Source organism: Balaenoptera borealis, assembly GCF_965194805.1.
Source record: "Balaenoptera borealis genome assembly, chromosome: 17".
NCBI lineage: Eukaryota > Metazoa > Chordata > Mammalia > Artiodactyla > Balaenopteridae > Balaenoptera > Balaenoptera borealis.
Genome location: NC_138876.1, coordinates 13,944,149 through 13,968,491, shown reverse-complemented (window position 1 = coordinate 13,968,491; position 24,343 = coordinate 13,944,149). Strand labels below are relative to the sequence as shown.

The 24,343-nt window shown below is 38.0% G+C and overlaps 1 protein-coding gene across 4 annotated transcripts in view; it reads right to left on the bottom strand.

Annotated features, from left to right (window-relative positions):
• Positions 1-24,343, bottom strand: part of LRATD2 (LRAT domain containing 2) — a 590,601-nt gene that overhangs the window by 49,304 nt on the left and 516,954 nt on the right. For all 4 annotated transcript variants that reach the window (XR_014236256.1, XR_014236257.1, XR_014236258.1 and 1 more), the window contains one exon: positions 23,227-23,332. The gene's annotated coding sequence lies outside the window, so the exon portion shown is untranslated. The remainder of the gene's footprint in view (positions 1-23,226; positions 23,333-24,343) is intronic.

Here is a 24,343-nt window from a genome sequence, read left to right as displayed (position 1 = left end):
AGAAGCATGTGCATTATAAGTTCACATTTTAAAAATATTTTGATGACTATGTTTCAATATAATTAGTTTCCCTGTAATAATACGTATTTCATATTATGCATTTAAAAATATTATCAGATAAGGGGTCTATAAGTTTCACCAGACTGTCCAAAGTGTCCATGACACAAATAGGTTATAATGTCCAGAATCTCTTAGTCACAGTCTCTGATGAGTGAGTTTCTGATGTCTATGCATGTCTCTATCAAAGAACTTTTCCAGTTTCTGTGATACTCCATTAAAATGACTTTCTCACCAACTAGACTGTGAGCCTTCCAGGGAAGAGGCTGGGTCCTAATTGTTTGAATGTTTCCAGCTCCTAGCACTGTGCTCAAAGCTTGGTAGGTGGTGATACTGCTCGCTGAACATGCTGCTAAATTAGTGAATGAATGAACAAGAGTGCTTTTCAACAAGCACGCCTGGGCTCATAAACAGATTTTTTTTCTTCTTCCAAGGTACTTCTCCTGGACAGACCACACATTGTTGCCTTTCCCTCACTCAGGCTATTTCTGCCATCCCCCTTTGGCAGTTACCTTCTTGGCCAGGTTCTAAGTAATTCAGTCCATAAAACTGAAGTCAGATTGGAGTGGTAACACACTGTGGTCACCCAGCTTTTTGTGCAAGCTCAGCTCTGAGTGACTTTTGACAGTTTCAAATGGATAAGAAACTTCAAAAAATAAATCCACCTTTTGAGCATGAAGATCTAGGTATTGCCCCAGAAGTTATTTAAAAGAATGCGTTACATGCTCTAAAAAGAATTGCAGAAGAAGGACACCCAAAATGTCCTCAGTAATGCAACTTTGTGAGATTAAGTTTGTAGCTTCTCAAAGGGAAAACTTTAAGTTGACCAGGAACTTGTATAAATTCTAATGGGTTGATTAAACAATGGCTTGATGTTCTGGCTCTCAATTTCTATCTTGCAGCAGTCTTGGAGAAGTTTCAACCGTTCCTTCCATTTTAATAGATAAATCCTAAGCTGTGTTTAGGACTGGCATCCAAAACTTCCCCAAATACACTGCAGTTATTTACTACAATTTCTCCTTCTTGAAATGTAAGTGTTGAGGGTCTAATACTTGGAATGAAATAGTCTATTTTGTATTTTGCTGTTGTTCGGCACATATCCAAACCCCTCGATGTGGAATCAGAGATTTACATAATCATGAACTCCCCAAAGGGTGAGTGCCGCACAGACTCATATTAAAGATTCTTCTCACTAATTGGTGTCCTTTTATCACATACTAGACTGAATTAGATGCCTCTGTGGAGAATTACGAGAATCTGGAATGATGCTCTTCCATTAATAATGCCTTCTTTTACTTTCCTCCAGTGCTCCAGGAATGAAAGCCATAAACAAATCTTTCTTGTAATGCTGCTTTTCATTTCAGCCACAGAGGAAACAGACAATACAAACGCTAACAAGAAATAAAGGCCCCGTGAAGGTTAACGATAAGAAGAGTTTCCCTCTTTCTTTGCTGACCCTTGACAGCTCAATTGCAAAGATCTGTCCATTGGAGATTATTAAAGATAAATAAATATTGTAAAAGTTTTTCCTTGTGAGCCTTCTAGGTTTAAAGAAAACAACATTGATTTATTTGGTTTCCAATCCAATAAGCTGTGTGTTAATCATCTTTCACAGCAGATACTTCAAGGGAAGAAAAAGGCATTATAAAGAAGAAAGTTGTTAAGACAATTTGAGATGTTTCAAAATCTCATTGTATATATCAACTCCTGGGTTGTGTATGTATTAATTTGGATTTTTAAATTCGTGTAGTGAGTTGACAAGCTGATAGGTCCTGGGGGCCACCAGAATCTACGTCTTAATTACCTAACATAACTATGGCGAGAAACATCTGTGTGTTTTCCCCTGTCCCATGCCAGCTGAAAGATGCATTTATACAGTAGGTAGGAAATATTATTACTTTAAAAAACGGATAATATTTAGACACTTCTTATTTAAGTTAACTAAAAAATAATATTCAAGGGGTTTATGTTTTTCCATTTTTTAATGTTCAGTTCAGTGACTCAATAGTTACATACTAACTGTGTGCTCTCTACAGTTCTAAATATAGAGGATACAATTTGAAAATTGTTCGGGTTTCTGCTTCTGTGTAGATCACAGTAGATTTGGGGAGACTACGCATATTATAATGGACTAAGTGCTATAACTGAGGTGGAAAAGTTTCTGCGTGGATATGGAGGAAAGAGAAATAAGTCTGCTTTATTTTGCTAATTATATTCTCCTCTCCTATATCGTCAACTTCTCCCTCTGTACTGGCTTCTCTCATCTTAAAATAGAAAAATGAAGGGAATTTCCTGGCAGTCCAGGGGTTAACACTCCACACTTTCACTGCCGAGGGCGCGGGTTCAGTCCCTGGTTGGGGAACTGAAATCCTGCAAAGAAGAACACTACCGGAAAGAAACCCCCCCTCAAGCATACATCTTCGAGTCGCTGTCCTTTCTCCTTCCCTGCCCAATCAAGCTTGCAAATGCATTGTCCACACTCACTGTCTCTTCATCCCCATGTTTGATGGATTCTGTAATGCCCAGATCCCCTTTCAAGAAAGCGTATACTTTCCTAGCTGCTGGGAGAGTTGCCAGCAGGTGGCGTTCAGCTATAGGCCTTTCAGGGTTGTGTCAGCTGAAGAGAGCCGACTCACCTGAGTTCACATCCCTTCTGGTCTGCCCACCTTCAATGAATGACTGAAGCTGGGTTTATAGTCCTGGCCATCTCTTTCCAACAGGGGGCTGTACTGAAGGGCTGTCCTAGCTCTAGAGTTTCCCACAGTGTTCACTGAAGACTGTTGTAGGTTGAATATTATATCTTGATCCTCCCTCTGTCCATTCCTGCTTCCTTCCTTCTCCAGAGGGCTTGATTGTAAGGGTGATCCTTAATAAACATCCTGAGTACCAAACTCCCTCTCACTGTCTGCCTCCCAGGGAACCCATCCATGACAACTGTAGTCCTGACACCTTGTACCTCTCACAAATAACCTACTAGTGTGGTCAATGGGAGCAATTTATTATTTTTCCTGCTGGATTATTTGTTGCTCAAGAGAAGGAGCTGTTCTTAAAAGACTTTTAATACTCATGGTGCCTGTAGTGGCAGCATGGATACATTATAAGTAGTAGTTGAATGAATACATGTAGAAATCCTCTCATTATATGTATGCTTGGATAATTAAAGAAAACCAATATTGTTGCCTCAGAGGGATGCAAAAGAGAACTTTTTGTATTTTGGTTATTTTGTCCAATGTATTACATTTTAATGTGTACACGTTTTCTAAAAAACATTCTGGCCAATTTTCTATTTTCTTTTGCAAACCTGTCTCCTTGACTCCAAATCCCATAGTATTTCCACTTTGACATACTCCCTTTTCATATCATATAGCTCCTGACTCAAGTTTATTCAACATAGACATAAAAAAAAGACTAACTCACAGAAAAGAGGCAGTACATATTTTAGAGTTAGGTGGTAAGCTGTGCCCTGTCTGCTCAAGTTTTTCCGTGAATAGTTGAAGTTAATGGTGGTGGAATGATTGGACAAGGCTTCATGGATGGGGCAGCCACAAGCTCATTGTCAACTAATGGTTTGAATTTGGATGCTCAGAGAATAGATGGCACAAGATGGTGCCACCTTAATGCGGGAAGAAAGGAGACTTTAGTGTCATTGATAAAGGGAAATCTCATGGACATTTTCTCTCTCACCCTCCTCCTTTTACCTTTACAATGTGTTCATTTGTAAAAGTGAACTTGAAAATCCTTTTTTATTCTTTGGCAAAGAGTTTGAGAAGCCATTGCATCGTAATTGGTAAAGGTCATCAAGTAGGGACGGGTGAAATAGGGACCTCAAATGTCATTTGGCAACCAAAAGCCCTGCTGATGTAAGACAGGCAGTGGAGCCATCTTGATAAGGGTAGGTCCAGTAAATTCCTTTTGCACTCTCATTGATTTCTCAAATGCACTTGGTAAAGCTCCCCCATCCTTACACAAGATGCCATACTGCTGTCAGGAAGACCCACGGTAGAGCTGATATCCAGACAAGGGTTTTGACAAGCATTATGGGTGAGTGCCAGTATGTTAGGTCACTTGGAGGGCTTTATAAATGATTTTTAAAAATTTATCTGATGTCTGATTCAGAGTGGAAGAGATTCGGTGTCCAACAGAGTCTTGGCTGGCTTCATCACTTTCCCTTCATAAACATAAATTTCTTCTGAGGGTGCACTTAGAGGGACAGGGAGTAGGTTTCAGCTCCTTCTCCATCGCCTACATCATTGTTTTTTCCTGTACAGTAAGAACTAGTATCACTCTCTTTAGCTGACCTTGTCCAAAAGATCTACTAAAATGAACTGCATTTAAGATCTTTCCTCAATGATGACTGATTAAAAAAAAAAAAATCTTTCCTCAAAAGTTTTCAAACTCTATGCATACATTATATGTGAAAATGTTTAAAGAATACTTGAAAAAAATGTATCGTCCTCCACTTTTTCCCTAGCCAAAAAGCTCAGCTACAAGCAGTCTCCTGAACAGTGTTTAGAACTAATTTTCCTATATTAAATTTTGTATTGATATAAATGTTATCTGGGTTCTCCCTAAATTGCTTTTATTTATTGGTAATGCCATCTGTTAAACAATAGCTGAGTAAGAGTTCTATTTTTAGGCTAAGCTCTATTGACTCTTGGAATTAAAGCAAGCTTAGAAAGCTACAGGGATAGGTCTGCATTAGAGAATAAGAAACATCTGGGAGAAAACTGAGGAAAGAGTCTTGAGGGAAGAAGCAGGTAGATAAACTTGGTCGAATAACAGTCTTGGATGTGAGAAGGGAAGAGGAATCTAAAACACAACATGATGTCCATATTCTGCATTTGTTTCCAAGCCCAGTTTTTATGAACTCAGGTTTGACACATTTGAAGGCAAGAGATACTTAAATTCTTATTATTTTAATAGAAAGAATAATTTCATCTAAGACCTGTGTTTCTGCTCTACTGTAAAGCCCATCATGGAACTTTTGTACCTTCATACCTGAGGCTCAGAGCAACAGTGGCAATGATCATACTTGGGAATCAATAGCATAAATAGTCATAGTGCTTGTTAGAGCTACTGGAACCTAGTTCCCCAAGAAGCTCCCAGGGATACTGTAGAGACCTTAGCAAGCCCAGTGGTAGCCAGTGGGAAAACATGGAGGTCACCATTTATTAGTAGAATGACTACTTACTCACGAGCAAGCTGAGGATTCCAGAAGACAAAATAGCACAAATGTGAGAAGGTCATACAGCTTATATTAACAATACCCCCTTAATGGATGGGTAACAGTTGTTGGAACACCAGATATTAATTTGATCTCATTTGTACACATAAGCAATGGCAGTTTGGAGAGATGTAAACTACCCAGGCAAAACACTGCTGAAAATGAAATGACATGAATCAAAACCTACCTATCGGCAGTGCCTTAGATGTTCTCCTTCTCTCCAACCTCCCCAGTACTCCCCAGGCTAGATAGAGAGCATCTTACTACTCATTGTCTTTGTTCTTACCTATATGTCTTCTGAATTCACCTTACTCACCTATTCCTGACATCGTTACTATTCATCAAATGGACTCCACTGCCAACCACCCTTAAATAGCTCAATTTTCTCCCTAGAGCCGTCACTAACCTGTGAGAAAAGGTGGGGAATGGGTCAGGCAAACCCACCAAATTCTTACATATTCCCTGACTGGTTCTCGAGTCAGCATAACAACTCAGAATAAGGAAGAGATAAATAAGAAACAATTATAACAAAGACTGATATTAGATCAATTGGCTATTCGGTGTTGTAAGGCAAAGGGCCCCTGGCTTTTGACACTTGGCTCAGTCACCCAGAAAACTGCAGAAATCAATTCCCCCAGATACAGAAGTGCAAAGGGTTGCAGAGAAGAAGCTGAGTGAGGAATTCTGTCTTTCTCCTTTTTCTCCCCTGTTCCCCCACATATAGCCATCAGCCTTGAAAGAAGACCATCTTGCACTGTTCATCTGCTGGTTGACCAGAGGTCTGTTCAGAGTTCATGCATGAACTTTCACCTGCCAAGGCTTATCTATAAGTTATTCAGAGTCATATCCCATAAGAAGACTAATTCACCAACACTAATTTACTTATGGTCTTTGGCCATCACAGGGTCAGGCTTTAAGCAAAAAACCTTTTCCTTTTAACATAAGATCTCCTTTCTTAGCAAACTTTTAAGTATATGATATAGGCACTATGTTGTGCATACGTATGATCATATGTAGTAGGTCTGTAGGACTCGTTTGTCTTGCATACCTAAAACTTTGTACACTTTGACCAACATCTCTCTGCTTCCTCCCTCTCCCACCCCCTGCTAACCACCATTCTACTCTGCTTCTATGTGTTTGAATATTTTAGATTCCTCATGTTATTGGGGTCATGTAGTATTTGTTCTTCCCTGTCAGGTTTATTTCATGTGGAATGATGTCCTCAGGGCTCATTCATGTTGTCACAAATGGTAGGATTTCCTTCTTTTTATTTAGGCTACTTCTATGTCTTAGCTATTATGAATAATGGTGCAATAAACATGGATATGAAGATATCTCTTTAAGATCCTGATTTCAATTCCTTTAGATATACACTCAAAAGTGAGATTGCTGTAAATTAACTATACTCCAATATAAAATAAAAATTAAATTAAAAAAAGAAAAAAAAAAGCGATGTTGCTGTTTCATACAGTAGTTCAGTTTTTTGAGGAAACTCCATACTGGTTTCCATAGTGACTTCACCAATTTACATTCCCACTAACAGTGTACAAAAGTTCCCTTTTCTCCACATCCTGGCCAACACTTATCTTTTGTTTTGATAATTGTCATTCTAACAAGTGAGAAGTGACACCTTATTGTGGTTTGATCTAATTATCTTCCCAAACGGTGTATTACAGATATTTTCATCTCCACTGTATAAATGAAATGGTGCAGTGATGCTAAGGATATTGTTAATTGGCAAGTAGCTGGTTAGCAGAGGAGCTGGGCTTCAGACTCTGGTCTTCATGGCACCAGGGCCCACGTTCTTTCCCCAGAACCACCACAATGACCTGACTCTATGATGACTGTGTTTATTAAACATGAAATAATAACATTTATTTTACTAGGAACTTTACATGTATTAGCCAATTAAACACTCATAAAAATCCTAGGAGTCAGGTACTATTATTATATCTGATTTACTGATTAGGAATCTCAGGCACGAATGTTAACTCGTTAGACAAAAGTCCCACTGCTAGTAACTGGCAGACTGGCATTCATATTCATGTGATCTGATTCCAGTGCCTATACTCTTAACTGATACATCATCATACATGGTTTAACATGTAGGAGTAAGCCTATTGGTACCGTGAACCAGGACACAAAAATTTCAAAAATATCCTGGAGAAACACACAGAACAGATGTGGATAAAAGGTAGAGACAAGACAGGGAGGTCAATTAATTTTGTCTGCAAGGTTCATGAAAAACTGCACATCAGATGACTGAAAGATAGGTCACAAAAGACTGTCCTTCCCATGAAATGTGACTTTTCTGAAGTGTTTTAATCAGGGAAGAACATGAATTACTTTAGCATTTTTGAAAGTTGTTTCTGTCATAAGAAGAAGAGGTAAAACTAGGTCTTTGCAGCAGTTTAGGGTAGAATTTACTGGGATATTGTCCTTCAAACAGCCCAGCTTCCTTCCTCCCCTGCCCCCTCTCTCCTTTCCAAAGCTTATACTTTATTGAGCATACGCTAGTGAGAAGTCACTGTCATTTCTTCAATTGGCCAGGGAAGAAGAAAATCACTTCTACCCTTAAATCTTAGTCACTGTTTTGATGGCTCTTATACAGAAAGCTGACATCTCTATTGAGTTATCTGCTTTGACACATCACTCACTAGTTTTTGAGACATTTTAATTATCTCAAGGATGCCATTAGAATGCATGAACAGAATCATAAGCTCTTCAAAATCCAGAATGCACATGTCATGCTCATGTCGTTTATGTTATTCTTGACACCGTGAGTGACCTTATGTACTTGTTTCTGCACGGTTTAATATTTTAGTTTTCTTAGCTCTCCTTGTGGCCATCCTTCTTCCAGAATAACCTGAGGAATTCAGTAATCTGCAAATCAGTCATCCTAGCTACCTGCACTTTCTTCCTGATTATTAACCAATGAGTTGAACAGTCGTGTCTCCCTTTCCAAGGTTAGTGAGAATACATTTATTTCTAGCTCTTAACCTTGCTTAAATCCAAGACAGGACCTTTTCTTCTGAACAAATTTCCAAGTACAGTCATCCCTCAGTATCCTCTGCCAGGGATAGGTTCCAGGACACCCTCATCCTTGCCTTCATACCAAAATCCCCGATGTTTAAGTCCCTTAGTCCATCATCTATTTCCACGGGTTCCGCGGATTCAACCAACCACAAATCATGCACTATATTTAGGATCTGCAGTTGGTTGGATCTGTGGATGCAGAACCCGCGGATACTGAGAGCCAACTGACAGTTTCCTCAGAAGCTCTAGTTGAAGGACCTGATCAGAAGTCATCTAGATTAGTTACCATAAGTTATCTCAGAAGGGCAGGATTTTAGCTATGGTGTCTGGGGCATGGAGACATGAGTTCAGAATGGACTTATTTGAGATCATTAATAAGGAACACAACTCAGAAATGACAATAAGTAATAATATAAATAAATCAGTACCTGACACATATTGAGTAATGAACGTGTGCCGAGACACTTTGATAGGCATTTTGACATATTAGCTCATTTGATTCCCTATGAAGACAATAGTCTTAACTCCACATTTTAAATGAGAACACTGAAGCCAAGAAAGATTATTTAATGTGCCCAAAGCTAGTAACTAAAAGAGCCTGAATTTGAAAGCAGAATCTTTAGGAATGAAATCTGTTTGGTAAAAAAGAAATGTTGACTGAAGGATGTAAAGTGAGAAGAATGTTCTCAAGTCAATAGGTTAATTATGGACTTCCTCCCTGTGGAAGTCTCCAACATTTAGGAGGCAGGCCATGTCTTATAAATGGAAAGAAGAATGCAATTTATAGACTATGATGTTGATATTTTATGTGACAGGACAATGTTACTGAGGAAACTCTCAAGACATACTTATTATTTTTATGTGTTAACAGTGCTTAGAATATCTAGGATGAACCAGTCTTGACCACCTTTTACTCTGCTCATTGTTTTAAGAAATCTGAAATAGTTAGGATGGGTCATCTGGGAGTGATCAATATTTCCTACAGGGCAGTAATGATTCTAGAGATCATCTGATTCCATCTAGTTTTGAGAATGGGCATCCAAATACCATTTGGTGATGGTTCAAAGTAAGGCTTTCCATTTGTATTTTTTTATGTCCTCAAGTCTCACTTTGTTAGAGTAGGTACAGTCAATTCTCCGGGTTTACCATGATTTGAGACATCTAGCGAGTGGATGACAAAGGATTAACTTCTATTTACTACCTGTTATGTGTGAGGCACAGTATTAGACTCTTCACATACATTATTTAATTTAATCACATAAAAATCCTATAAATCAGATATTGTTCTAATTTTTCAGGTAAAGAAACTGATACTTAAACTGGTTAAGTAACTTGTCAATGGTCATACAGTTCTTGAGGGATGGAAGAAAGACTTGATCTTAGCTGACACTAAGTCTAGGATATTACACTTGATATTTTGCTTATTTCATATATCTCATTAGCTTCTGGAAGGGATATTATTTCACTTCTTTCTTTAATTTTTCTTTGATTTCTTTTGTCTCTCCCTTCCTTCCTTCCTTCCATCCTTCCTTCCTTTCTTCCTTCCCTCCTTCCTCTCTCTCTTTTTCTTTCTCTTTCCCTCCCTCCCTGCCTTTTTTTCCTCCTCTTATTCTTTTCCCTTTTTTGTTAAGTGAAAAGAGGAAAGAAAGACTGAGTACTTTTGACAGAAGCTTCTTGGATCCTTTCACTTTATTATATTTTCAGGCACCCTTTCAAATGAATATGTATTAAAATAGCAACTTGCACAAATGTCAGCTGATGTCATCTCTCTGTTTGCCATAATTTTTCCAAGGAAAATTAAATTTGATTTGTTTTTGTTTTATTGTTTTGGCCTGAATTTTATAGAAGCCACTTCAAAGGATTTTGCCCAGTCTTCCAAATGGCCTTGTCTCAAGTACAGGGTTGGTGAGTTTGACCTTGGAGGTATATTGTCTGTTATTGAATCAGTGTCTGCTAGAGCTGTCTGGGACTCTTAGAAACTGTTTTTAGAAAATGAGTCAGAGACTCAGAAAATGAAGTCAGTTATTTAATTTTTAAAATGGGGATATTAATAACACCTACCTAATAAGTGGTTATGAGTATTAAATAAATTAATATTTGTAAGGCATTTTGAATTGTGACCAGCAAAAGATAAGAACCATACAGTGTTTGAAAAATAGATGTAATAATAGGTGTCTATAGTCGCAGAGTAAGAAAGGCACTGCGGTTTTCTGCATAAATATACCTGGGTTCCAAATCACTTGTATGACTTGGGGCAAATTTTCTAACTTCTTGGAAGTGCAGTTTGCTCAATCTTGAGAACATGTGTGATGTTTTGACTCTATAACATTATTGTGAGGGTTGAGTGAGATAACACAGGCAAAGTGTAGGGTCCCTGCTAGGAGCCTGGCATGTGCGAACTAGCATTAGAGAAATTTTATATTTATAATATAACTGTTTCTGCTAGGGTTTGGGGGTGGAATGCTTAATGTACTTTAGGCCAACTCAAGAAAATCTATTTAACTTGAAAAAGAAACATTCCAGAGGTTACTACTTTACTAGCCAGAAGGAGGAAGGAAGAATTTCTTCTTGACTGGCAACAAGCAAGCTAATGAGAGACTGTCACAACTCAGCCAATGAAAAGCCACCTCACTTCAAACTCCCAGTTTCCTCTGACGGACTTTTTATAACTGCCCCTCTCAACTCTCCCTTCTCCTCTATAACAGAATTTTCCTCTCCTTCGTTCTCTTGACTCACCGGTGATTTGCCATAGATTGTGTCTCAAATTGCGATTCTTTGTTGTACCTGAATAAACCTATTTTGCTGGTAAAATAACTGGCTGTTTTATTGTTTTAGGTCAATACTTGGGATTTTTTACATAGAAAACAATGCTACCTGTGAATAAAGATAAGCCTAAGAGGATGAGGACAGTGGAGCAAAGAAGAAATTAGGGTAGAAAAGATAAGATGAAGCCAGAAGTGAGGTGGTTGCATATTGCAGTGAAAAAACTCTCTACTTTTTCCCCTTACTTTTAAGAATTTCTGGTACTTTAGTATAAAGTTTTACAGCTTTCAAAGTACCTTGCCACACCTTATCTTGTAGTGTAAAGAGAATAACCATAATATCAACGTTTTAATTTTTGGCGGGGAGAGGGCAGGATGTAAGGCCTAGATTCAGAATGCCCAAAGGTAGTGATAATAGAACAAAGAAAGGAATCCCAATGTGTAAAAGTTCAGGGTCATTTCACATATACTCTATTTCACAATAGGATTATAAAGTCTCTGTGGGGAAGGGGCCATATTTTGTATTTGTTTTGTTTCCCATATTTTGCTCACTCAGTATCAGGCATCTGTTATGGCCAAGCACATGCACATTGATTTGAATGTCGTCTTATTTTACACTGAAGTCTGTAAACAGTGCCAAGGTGGGTTAATGACAATTTAATGTAGCAGAATAAGAAGACTCAAACTTGTGTTGTGTTTCCCATTGCTTTGTAGAAGTAGCTGTTCGTCCTTGGGGATAGAAGACTAACTCATGCATTTTCAGACTAATCTTATTCCCAGAAAAGATAAAACTGCTATCTGTTGATTCTGGGACCTAAAATATTTTATGCATCCTAGTCAATCATTAAATTTCCTTGTTAAAGAAAAAATGTGGAGAAAGACAAGTGGACAGTGGTCCTAGGGTTGAGAGTAAAGGGCTACTTCGCTTGGTAGGTTAGGAGGAGATTAGGGGAGCTCTTCTGAGATCGGGAAGGATGATTGCACTTCTGGTTTTCTTGAGTTAGTGAGAACTACCCCCAATAGCATACAGGGAATGGGGTCTTAAAAGAAGAGGAGTTCAGGGTCACAGCCAGGGAGCAACAGGGTGCCTACAGGAAGGGCTGGTGACTCTGCGGCTTGTGCAAACGAGGAGAACCGGTGCAGCAGATTGAACAATGGTGATGACGGTGAGGAGCCGAAGAAAAGGCTCCTTCCTAATTTTTGAGTAATCCTGAGAGCTTCTAGCATGTTCCAAGGTCATACAAAATGACTAATTAGCGTAGTTAAGTGAGAGTTTGAAAGGACATAATTGATTTGCAAATATAGAGAAATAGGATTGTTCATGCACCTTGGGTGTCAAGGAGCAATTCATACCCATCACACCAGCTAAGTGCTGAGTACACCAGGTACCATTTCTCTACAAAATATGTATTTGTCTCCTGAGGAGGCACATGGGAAAGCTTTTCAAACCTACCTGTCCCTTATAATTACCCAGAACATCTGCTAAAGATACAGAATTAGGGGCTCCATCCCAGATGTACTGAGTTAGAATACTGGTGATCAAATGGAACAGGGATATCTGTATTTTTCCTTTCTTGTCAGCCCTGCTCTGATCTGTGGACTGCTAGTTGAGAACTCCTGGTCAGGTGTTAAAACGTGGGTTTTGGGTTCAGACAAGTCGGGGTTTACATTGAAGCTCAGCCACTAATTTTGGACAAGTTACCTAAATTCTATGAGCTACAGATTCTTATTTATACAATGGGGATAAAACTGTCTACTTTGCAGGCATATGGGGAGACTAAATGGGATACTGTATTTAGAGTTTTCACTTCAGTGCTCAGCGTCATCATTCTATTTAGGGAGCCAAGTGTTCTTGGAATTTCTGAGTTCGTCCACCCCTTTGGTGTCTAATCTAAAAGCACTCCTTCATCATAAACCTGTCCATGGCTTCATCTGAAATTGTTCTAGGTTCTGACTGGCAGGTGAGAACACTGAGAATGACACATTTGAAATGACTATGTGTCCTAATCTCTGATCCACTAGAAGCCGTCTTGGAGATAACACAACTGAAGGTGATTAAAAGATGCTTCTTCTGAGCCTGAATCTTTTCTGACAGCCTTATATGAAAAGTTTCCTTTGTGTTTTCCAGAAATTATACCATGGACAGATTAAGCCATTAATCAGGTCCAATGATTACAGATGGGTTGCTTCAGTGTTCAAGGATATATGGGATGGTGGTTTTCTAAAATGGAAAGAATTTAAAGTTAAAGGACCTGGACTTGAGCCCCATCCTTCCTCCTTTTTTCCTTCCTCCCTTCCTCCCTTCCTCCTTTCCTTCCTTCCTTCCTTCTTTCAAATGTATGGATTTGTTAATTAAATTAAAATTACTGCCCTTAGCCTACTTTCTTTTTCTATAAAATGGAAATGACAACCCCTTCCTAAACTGTCACTCAAGAACTTCTACAAGGATTAAATGAGATAACGCCTCATTTTATAAACTATAAATTTCTATGTAAGAATAAATAGAGTGTTTATGTTTCATGTTTATGTCTTAGGTGACTCTGGAATGAGAAAGTGTAAGAAAAGAAAAAAAAACCCATTTTTTCCATGTGTTGATTGCCCGTTCATGAAATCACTTATCATGAAGCAAATATTACTTGAGAAGCTACAATAGAACATAGACTCTACTAAACCCTTGCACTTGTACTATTTCATTTAATTTTACATCAGGTTTGAATGGTAGTTATTATCTTCATTGAGAAATTTGAGATCCAAAAAAAGATGAGTAATTAGACCAAGGTCACACAGCTAGTGGCAAGATTGAGACGCTAGCCTGGGTCTGTCTGATCTTAATAAGACCAGGCAGTACATGGACTTGAAGAAAGTGATTTTTAAAAGGTGTTAAAACCTTGAGGTGCTTTGGATGTCTCAGCAAGATCCCTTACTGAATAATAAGAACTTTTTGACTCTCATCACCTCTGCAAATTTGCATCTGGTAAAATCAGATATTTCTTAACCCTTGCCCTAAACCGATGAAGTCATACAGACCTAGTTTAAACTCATGTTTGAAAAGATGATAATTCAGATTCTTCTGTCAGTTACAGCCCACCCACCAGTCATGAAGTAGAACAAAATGTGGAGTGAGATTTGGTGAAGAGGGTGACAAAGACACCTGTGAGACTGGGGCAACCGCTAATGATTCAGTCAGTTTCTATCATTCTCAGAATGTCAGGGGCAGAAGCAGCTAGATTTTTAAGGCAAGCATCACAGGATAATTGTGTCATCATAAATAACTGTCACACTAAAGTCCTTGGAGGGTGAAATTCAAAATGACAACTTGGGCCCCAACCATGACCTGCATAGTTGCAAAGCCCAGGCCACTCTTTTTCTTTTCTTCTTGTCTCATGGTAGGAGACACATCTCATGGTAGGAGAATGTGGGAGGAGGTTCTCCCATGAAGTCCTGTCGATCTGCCCTGCATCTGCCCTGAATTTCCACTCTCACTGCTCCATTTGGGTCATTATACTTATCAATCACAGCTGCTTCTCTTCTTCTAAGCTCTTGGCTTCAGCACCCTCTGGGCTTTTGACAGTAACACTGTTATAGCTTCTCTATGTGGGGTCTACAGGGTTCCTACTTCCAAGGTTCTGCCTCCTTTTCATCATCACTTAATGAATTGCTGGATGAATCCATTCATCCAAAACCCCATTGGGTCTAAGAGAACCATGCTGGGGTTCTTGGAATTATAAGATGGAGGGAAATAAAGTGAAGCAATGGAGTCCATCATTTATTTTTATCCAATAGATTGCACCTACTGAAGAGGGTTCCGTGGCATTTCTGTTTGAGTCCCAAGATTTTGTCACCCTTTGGTTTATATGTAAACAGCTACAGAGGCTTGCTTGTGATTACTTCAAAAAAACTCCATACTGCACCCAGAAGCATTGTTTCCTATTCTAAACTTTTAGGTTCCATAAAGTCGCTTGGCTCTCATATATGATGAAATAGAAAAGTGACATAGGTTTTGGAATGAGTTCTGACACAAGCAGGGCCAGCTTCATGGGCGTATAGCCTGTGCAGTAGCCCACAGCCCATGCTCAGAGGGTCCTGTGCTTGGCTTAATGCTCTACAGTATTTGTCTTGAAATTCTTAATAATTTTTTGACTAAAGAGGACTTGCATCTTCATTTTGAACTGGCCCCTGCAAATTAGGTAGCTGATCCTTCTTTTAAGCTTATGACTAGTTATGTTTCTTAAGGTCTCTGAACCTCAATTTTCTTATCTGTAAATCAGGAACAGTGTAGTTATACATATCTCGGAGTGTTCTTGAGCAGAATAAATCAGATATAATAGCAAATTGGCTAACAAAGCTTTTGCACATGCATAGTCATCAAGAAATCTTAACTTCTTTGCATCTAATCCAAGAGGGAAACATCCTCATTAACATCATATTAAGTCAACACTAGAACATTGGTTATATGTGTGCAAAGTTTAGTTTTGTGCTGGAGAAGATGATTATTTAGATTTTGCTGTTGTGAGATTAGTTTAAATAAGAAGTAAAAATGTTCCCTTTTCACCCAAACGCTACTTGTTTGAATCAGTGTGCAGACTTGGTAAGCAGAGTGGTGAGGAAAACACTGCAACAGAGGCAAAGGCTAAGAAATCAGTCAATTCTCGTTATGGCCAAGCCAATACCAGGAGCACTTATACTTCTCAGAGAAACACTGAGCTTGATCAGCTATGGTTGCTAGCCAAGGATAAGGTGAGTGGTCAGAAAAAAAATGTAAATAAGAGTAAAGAATACAGGAACTAAGGTTTAATGACATTTAAAAAACTTTGTGTCTAGTGCTGATCTAGCTGGTTCAAATGCATTATTTTGTTTAATCTTCCTAAAAACCCCATGAGGTAGATAACATCAGTAGTATCTTATAGATGAGGAAACTAAGCTCACAGAGTATTTACAGTTCTAGAGAACAGCCTAGAATTGATAGTATTGGGAGTCCATATTATTTAAAGACAGAGATAAATGGGGCAATGAAGATTATCTGGTAGCAAATGGATTTCATCTCATGACATAACTAATTTTTTGGTAGGGCTGTGTTAAGAAAGATTCTGAGACTCTATCTGCACTGGGAGGTATAGAGTGTCTTGATCAATTAGCAATGTCTGCCTTGGGCTTTGGAAAAGTGGTGGTGGCATGTAAGGCAGAGATTTGCCATCTTTGATCTAGTCTTCTCATTTTACAGACTTAGTCATTTTACGTCATGACTAAGAAGTTACTATAGTTACAATTTATAATGTGAACTACTGCCTGAGCCTGCTTCTAATCCTGAAGTCACTGATGCTTAGAGCAAGGCTGTTTCACCGACCAGGCAATCAAACAACCAAAAAAAGTAATATAAAACAAAAAGGAATAAATGTATTGGCATTTCAAGCATTAATAGGAAAAGTATTAGAGTTTAGAGGGTTCTTTCTAAGATCAATAAAATCAAAATGTAGAGAGTGCTTCAGACTTTAGTATGCATCAATAGCCCCTAGAAGGCCTTAAAAACACAGATTGCTGGACCCAACCTGCAGAATTTCTGATTCAGTAAGTTTCTGGGGTGTGGCCTGAGAGTCTGCATTTCTAGCAAGTTCTCCAATGATGCTCTGGTATGGGACTATGCTTTGAGGGCTTCCTATTAGTAACTTTTCCTTGACCATTGATCTGATTCCTCTTAAAATAAAATTAGTTATTCAAACATGTATTTTATTTTATTTTTTATAAATCTGGGAGACTCAGCCTGCCACCCACATGGGATTTGTTAATAAGTTCTGAAAATCATCTCAAAATTTTAAGATTTAGTGGTTGCTTCAGCAGCATGTATGCTAAAATTGAAACAATACAGAGAAGACTTGCATGGTCCCTTCACAAGGATGACATGTGAATTCATGAAGCTTTCCACATTTTTTGGAATCCTTTGTGTACTGTTGGTAGGAATGAAAAGTGATACAGCCACTATGGAAAACAGAATGGAGATTCCTCAAAAGTTAAAAATAGAAATACCATATGATCCAGGAATCCCATTTCTGGGTGTATAGCCAAGAGAATTCAACATAGGATCTCAAAGAGTTATTTGCATACTCAAGTTCATTGCAGCATTACTCACAACATCTAAGAGGTAGAAGCAACCCAAATATCCATGGACAGATGAATGGATAAAGAAAATGTGGCATATACATGCAATGGAATATTATTCAGCTTGAAAAAAAAAAAGGAAATCCTGTCACATGTTACAACATGGATAAACCTTGAGGACATTATGCTAAGAGAAATAAGCCAGTCACCCAGAGATAAATGCTATATGATTCCACTTACATGAGGTATCTAAAGTAGTCAAACTCACAGAAACAGAATAAAATGGTCGTTGCCAGGGGCTGAAAGAGGGGGAAATAGGGAATTGGCGTTCAATTGGCATAGAGTTTCAGTTTTGCAAGCTGAAGAAGCTCTAAAGAGGGCAATGTGAATATACTTAACACTACTGAACTGTACTCTTAAAAATAGTTAAGATGGTAAATTTTATATGCATTTTTTTACCATGATTAAAGAAAAATTGCTAATTTAAAGATAACAGTAATCCTTGGTTGGTGAGGCATCTAGAGAGAAGTGGAGAAGTAGCTCTTTGTGGCTACTCAAATGTGAGCTGGGGACTTATCCTGGTTCCAATGTTAGCAAGCTTTCCCCTACCTGTGGGCCTACGGATTCCTAATCTCTCATATAAGACTCTTTAAAGCACTCGTGCTTGGGTCCAATCCAGAGATTCTAATTTGGTCTGTAATGTGACCTGGATGGTAGGATTTTTGAAAGATCCCCAGATGGTTTGAATGGTAGCCAGAGCTATAAAGCATTGTTTGGATCAGTGATTCATAAATTATGAAAGGTTAAAAAGATTCTCTTGGGGGTTCGTCAAACTATATATGCTCAGTTCTCCTCTATTCTCTTCCTCACAGCCCAGGTAATTCTGGTTATCACCCCCCTCCCCTACCAATTGGAGAAATACAGCATTAGATGATATCTAACGCCTCTTTCAGATAAAATACATCCACGATTACCCTTTTCTATGGTAGGATTCTTCTGTCAATGAATTGGGCTGGATCTTATAAGGAGACATTCTTCTTTTTAAACCTCAGTTATAGGGGGTTGAGTTTATCATCAAGTGGGTTTGCACATGGTCAAGATTACTATTAATATTGGTGGAACAGTCTTAGTTTTGGCTGTGTGTGTACACAAAGCCCACCCATCCTTTTAAATCCTTCTCAGTCAAACTTCACAGTTAAAGCATAGCGTTTAGGCTTAAAATCAAACTGTTGAACTATAACAAAATTCCAATTTTTTGCTTGTACATTGTTTGACAGGCTATGAGTAATTTAGAAGATGATTTGAAGAATGAAGGGATAAAGTTTCATTGAGTTAACATTTGTGTGGAGGGATTAGGTCCTGCCAAGGGCGATTTCCTAGGCTCCCTAAAAATCAGTGTCATAAAATCAGAGGGTACCCAGACAATCCTAAGGAATTGTAACTGTATTATTAGGGTGTGCTCATTACCAAAAAAATCCCAAATGGAAACAACTCCTCACATATTCAGCCATTTGTAAGCCAGTTTAGATACTCATGAAATCAGAAATTTGCCAACATAGGAAATGGGACTTGCCAACTCAATGCTATTTAATATTAATTAAACTTAATATAACTCAGTTATCTGTTTTTCAGATATTCCCAAACAGAATACCAGAGAAAAAGAAATAACACTGCATTCATAGTAAATGTATATTTAAATTACATAATCATAAATGTATTCATAATTATATATGCATATTATGTAATGTAAATTATCATATATTCTAGATTTCTGAATATTTCTAGAGTAACTGAATAGGAGGAATAGATATGCCAAATTAATAATTTCCATAAGATTGGTTACCTGGGAAAGTTAACATGAGAATACACTGATACAGGTGTTGTTTATACAAATACACGTTTTTCTACACTGTGAAGAAGGCCAAAATACTGCTATGTGACCTGCCTGATTAGCATTCAGGAGTGGGAGCAATTAAAGCTGCCTAGAATTTTATGAGACGACATCACGAGGAAATGACTACCCAGCTGTGTTTTAAAACACGTCTAAGAGTGACCAATACCATTGCTACAGAGATATTACCCTGGAAAGGTGTCCAGTAACACATGAAGGACAAAAGATGATAGCAATCTTGGTGACTATTCAGTGCATCCAAATTTTGATGGGTTTCCCTTTGTGAAGATGATTATATATATAATGGAACTATCATTGCCCCTTCCTCATCTGGTATAAGCATGTAATATGTAACAAAGGGCAAGAAACATCCAATTTCCGTTGAACAACCCAATTTATATTACAGTTAGTCTTCGGAATATTTAGATGTTAAGCATTACTGAAATGTATAAAATTAAATTAGCATTCCCAGCATCAGCACTAATGTAGCAGACACTGACACTGGTTGTACCTATAGGGAAGAGTAGAAGAAATCAAGGCTACAGGGGCAGAGAACCCAGGTTCAGGGTCCTAGTCATGCTCTGAAACTATTCCAATCAAGATGGAGTAACAAGGGCTATGTTAACTCTCCTGCAGGAACACTAAAAAACTGGACACAACATATGAAAAAATGATTTTTAAGACATTGGACATCAGACAACAAAGCCCAGTAATCCCTGAGAGATAGGAAACAAATGAGGTGAGTCCTACAATTATCCCAGACTATTGCCTTAGAGAGTTTCCAGGTTATGTTACTGGCAGAAGGGGCCCAGGCTAAGCCTGTTAGTCTCCCCCGTGTTGGGGAAATGGACTTGGGAGGCCAAGAAAGCCAAAGTGGCTGGAGTTTGCAAAATAAAGTACTGGAGAGAGAAAACATACAGAAAGAACTCCAAAAAACTGCAGAGGGTACCTTCTTTAGTCTCCAGCTGAGTTCTGACCAGTGCATGCATGCGAAAAAACTACACAAGGGCAGAGAAAAATGCAACATCAATTCCTGATAAAAACTCTCAGCAAACTAGGGAATAAGGAAATTTAATCTGATAAAGAACATCTATGTGAAAAAAGGTCTTACAGTTAACATTATACTTAATGGTGAAAGACAGAATTATTTCCCCTTAAGATCAGAGCCAAGAAAGGGATATCTGCTCTTATCATTTCTATTCAACATTGTACTAGCGTTTCTAGCTGGTGCAGTTAGGCAAGAAAAACAAAAATAATTGCATCCAGATTGGAAAGGATGAAGTAAACTTGTCTTTACGTGTAGGTGGCCTTATTGTCTATGTAGAAAACTTGATGGAATTTACCAAAAAAATGAGAACTAATAAATGAATTTAGAAAAGTTTTGGGATACAAGATTGACATATAAAACTAAATTGTAATTAAATATATTAGCAATGAATATTTGGAAGTTGCAATAAAGGTCATTTACAGTAGCATAAAATTAGAAAATACTTAGGGATAAACCTAACAATGTACAGGGTAAAACCTGTACATTGAAAACTATAAAATATTGCTGAGATAAATTTAAAAAGACCTGAGTAAATGGAGAGATATACCTTGTCTATGTGTTGGAAGATTCCAACTGTTAAGATGCCAAATATCCCCAAACTGATCTAAAGATTCAACACAACCCCAATTAAAATTCCAGCAGGCTCTTTGGTAGAAATAAGAAAGCTGGTTTTAAAGTTCTTATGGAAATGCAAAAGGATCTAACTCTAGCCAACAACAGCAACAAACTTTGGAAATGAAGAACAAAGTCAGAGGGCTAACACTACCTGATAGGTAGACAAAACTTGGCTAGCTCAAAATTATACCCTGAGGCAGACAATTAGGAATATCATGATGCTGTATTAAATCATTGTTTTCCTATTTAGCAAATGACTGGTTCGATGAGCTAAACAATGTGCTGGAAGTATATGTATTACGATTTAGTTGCCAGATTATACACAGGAAGAAAAGAAAAATGAAGTATGGAGCACTAAGAGTAGGGATCAAAAAACTTGTGTTCTAACACAGCTCATATTTCTTAATGCATACAGATGGAGAAACAGTATTTACCTTTCTTTTCTTCGTTGTGAGGATTAAAGCACGTAAATATGTTTTAAAAGCACAAAACACTATGCAACTCTGGAATTGTTAGCATGTGAATGCAGATCTTTCATAATGTGTATTTGGGAAAGGGGAGACACTCAATTATTGCCCATTCTGGGGAAAAAGTGCCCAAAAGATACCCAAAGCCTGGACCACCTGTAGGGTGCAAAAGCTCAGTGCTCAACCCCACATCTCATGGGGTTGGACATTAATTTAGAGGAGCAGCATGTGGGTAAAATGGAAGTATAATCCAGGTATATACTAATTAATACAATTAAACAGGACTTCCTACTAGCTCAGTAGATATTGGGCTTTACGGGTGAGTGGTGAGGATTAAATGAGACAAAAGTACATGTAGAGCATGATGTACAAAGTATGGCACTTAATTTAGGAATTTTATAACGTTAGTCAGAAATATCCATGGTTTTCAAACAAACCCCCCAAAACGATGTTAAAATTTAGGAGAGTAAAAGCATTCCTTTCTGTGAGGAATAATGTAAGCCAAGCACTTTGTTCCATTTCCGTTATTGCCATGGTTACCTGGAAGCTCAGAACCAATTATGAAACAGTTCTAACAATTCTAAAATACTTATCAAATTTTTATCTGATTTATCTGGCCGTTGATGCTAGTTTTCTGTTCCAATTAACTTTCTCTAAAATGCCTACTCCTTTTTTGGAAGAGGGAGAGAGAAGGAAAATGAATGATTGAATGAATAAAGAAACTATATATATGTATATACATATCTATTCACATTCATTCAATAAACACATATGAACTACTGTGGCAGACCCTATGTAAACCCTGCCTGAAAACTAGCCTCATTATATTATAATTAAATCCCAGCATCTGTGAATGTGTGTGTCTATCTTGTATGTCTGTGTCTACCCTGACTCTATTGAATCTCATTCTTTAGGGACTTTGAGTTAAAGGAAAATCCATCTTTTTTTGGCCAAGGGAGGATAAGGCGTTAATTAAATTCCCCGTAGGCGTCTTTCGTGATGCAGTAATACTAAATCCAGAGATAAGTTGTCTTGGCAACTGCTTTGGCAACTGTTACCAGCCTGCTTTTTAGGCTTGTGAATAAAGATGTTTGAGAACGTAAATCACCAGCTGAGGTCTAACAGGTTTTATTCTCGCTCTTCCAAAGAAGCTGGACACTAATTGATAATATAGCACACTTTCATTTATGTTTGAATAATAAAGCAATGTTCATAGCTCAGTCCTTGGACGATTACATATATTACTCATGCTTTCAAAATGTAATAAAGATACATACTTAATATCAGTTCTCCAATTAAAGTTTATGACCAAGCTCGGTGATGGTTATAGTGTTTGGCAGAGATTTTTAATTTTCTTCAAATGCTTTCTTGGGATTCACAAAGCAGCTTCAAGCATAAACATGTTTAGCTTGGGGGAATGGGAGGGGTAGAAATCAACACACATGCACATGAAGACGACAACTATATGCAAAATTTTAAATAATTCTATTTCTCAAAATAATTTCTTTTTAATTAAAAAAATCCTTTTAAGGCTCCACATGTACTGGAGAAATGGGCTACTGAGTAAATTGGTTAACTATCAATTTTTTGGCTGGCTAATGTGCACTGATGTCCTTCCTTAGCACTAAAATAATATATGCTCATAAAACCATTTTTACTAGATAATAAAGTAATCCTCACCTGGAGAGGCTTTACAATGAATACTTTATAGAAATCTTGAGTATTCAACAATTATGTAGAATTGAAAGGAGTCCAAGATCACTTGGTCCAACCTCTCCTTTACAGAAGAGGATACTGAAATTCACAGAAACCATAAATGTGCTGAGCCTACTGGAACTATGATCAAGCCATGAGTTCCCCAACATCGCCAAAGCAATACAGAGGGTCCTGTTATTGTGGTCTTTCCTGCACTTATTTCTGGCTAAAACAACCCTTTCATGATATTTTTTTCTTCTCATAGAGGCAGCATGGTATGATTTAAAAGTTTGGATTTCTGAGTCATATAGATCAGGGTTCAAATTCAGATTACTTACCTTTTTTACAAAAAAAACTCTAGCCTCCATAATCTTGATTTTTATGTAATTCTTGTGGTCAGGTAGCAGCTGCCCCAGCTATAGAATATATGGAGGGTTCTACAACCTGGAAATTATGGAGATGACAAAGGAAATTTGTGAGAGGCTGATCTCACTCTGCCATGAGAACTTCACATAGTGTATAACACATGGTTAGAGTCAATTAGCTCTACAGAACAAAGCGTGTTTCAATATCAGTCTCCATTTAGTGCCCACGGGTGAACTGTTCTCATTCAGGGTTGCTAAGGAAGAGGCCTTGGACTTGTCATGTCTGAATGTTTTTCTCTGTGACCCATCCTGTCCTTTCCCCATATAGGTTTAGTCTGCAACAAAATATCTGCTTCTTGGTTCTTTATATGTCAAAGCCAAGAAGGACTGCAAGATATATAGCCCTCTCTCTAGCACAATGTGCTCAGCTTTTTTTGTTTTTTAAGCCTGTCACTTCTGAAGCAGGTGATAAGGTCTTCTGTAAGAGTCACTCACTAGGGCAGTGCTGTCCAACAGAAATTTCTGCAATGATGAAAATGTTCTCTGTCTACACTGACCAATATGGTAGCGACTAAACTTATGGGGCTATTGAGCACTTGTAATAGGACTAACATGATGGAATAGCTGAATATTTTATTTTGCTTAATTTAGTTAATGTAAACTTTAAATTGAAATGGCCACATGTGAGTAGAGGCTACCATACTGGACAGACTGTTCTAGAGGTTGGATGAATAGATATTGGTAGCCTGCCTCTTTGCCTCTCCTCCTTCTCTTTCCTCCCTTCCCACTTTCCTCAATTTCTTCTACTTCAAGTTTTTTGGGTTTTGTTTTTTTTTCTCTATACATGATAAAGTAACCCAGGCCAAATAGGGTTTCTCCCAAGGAAACATATTTGCTTTTTGATAGAGTCCTTTTGGGGACAACGTTTAAAGTGGAAAAATATAAGAATGTCAGGCTTTGTAGAATTCTGGTAGGGAAATCCTTTGCAGTTAAGGAGGTTTGTGGTTATCCTGTGCTCCTCAAACTACCTCTTATAGGTAAGTATCTACTCTGCCAGTTTAGAACAGAAGGCATAGTTGAGCATCTTTTG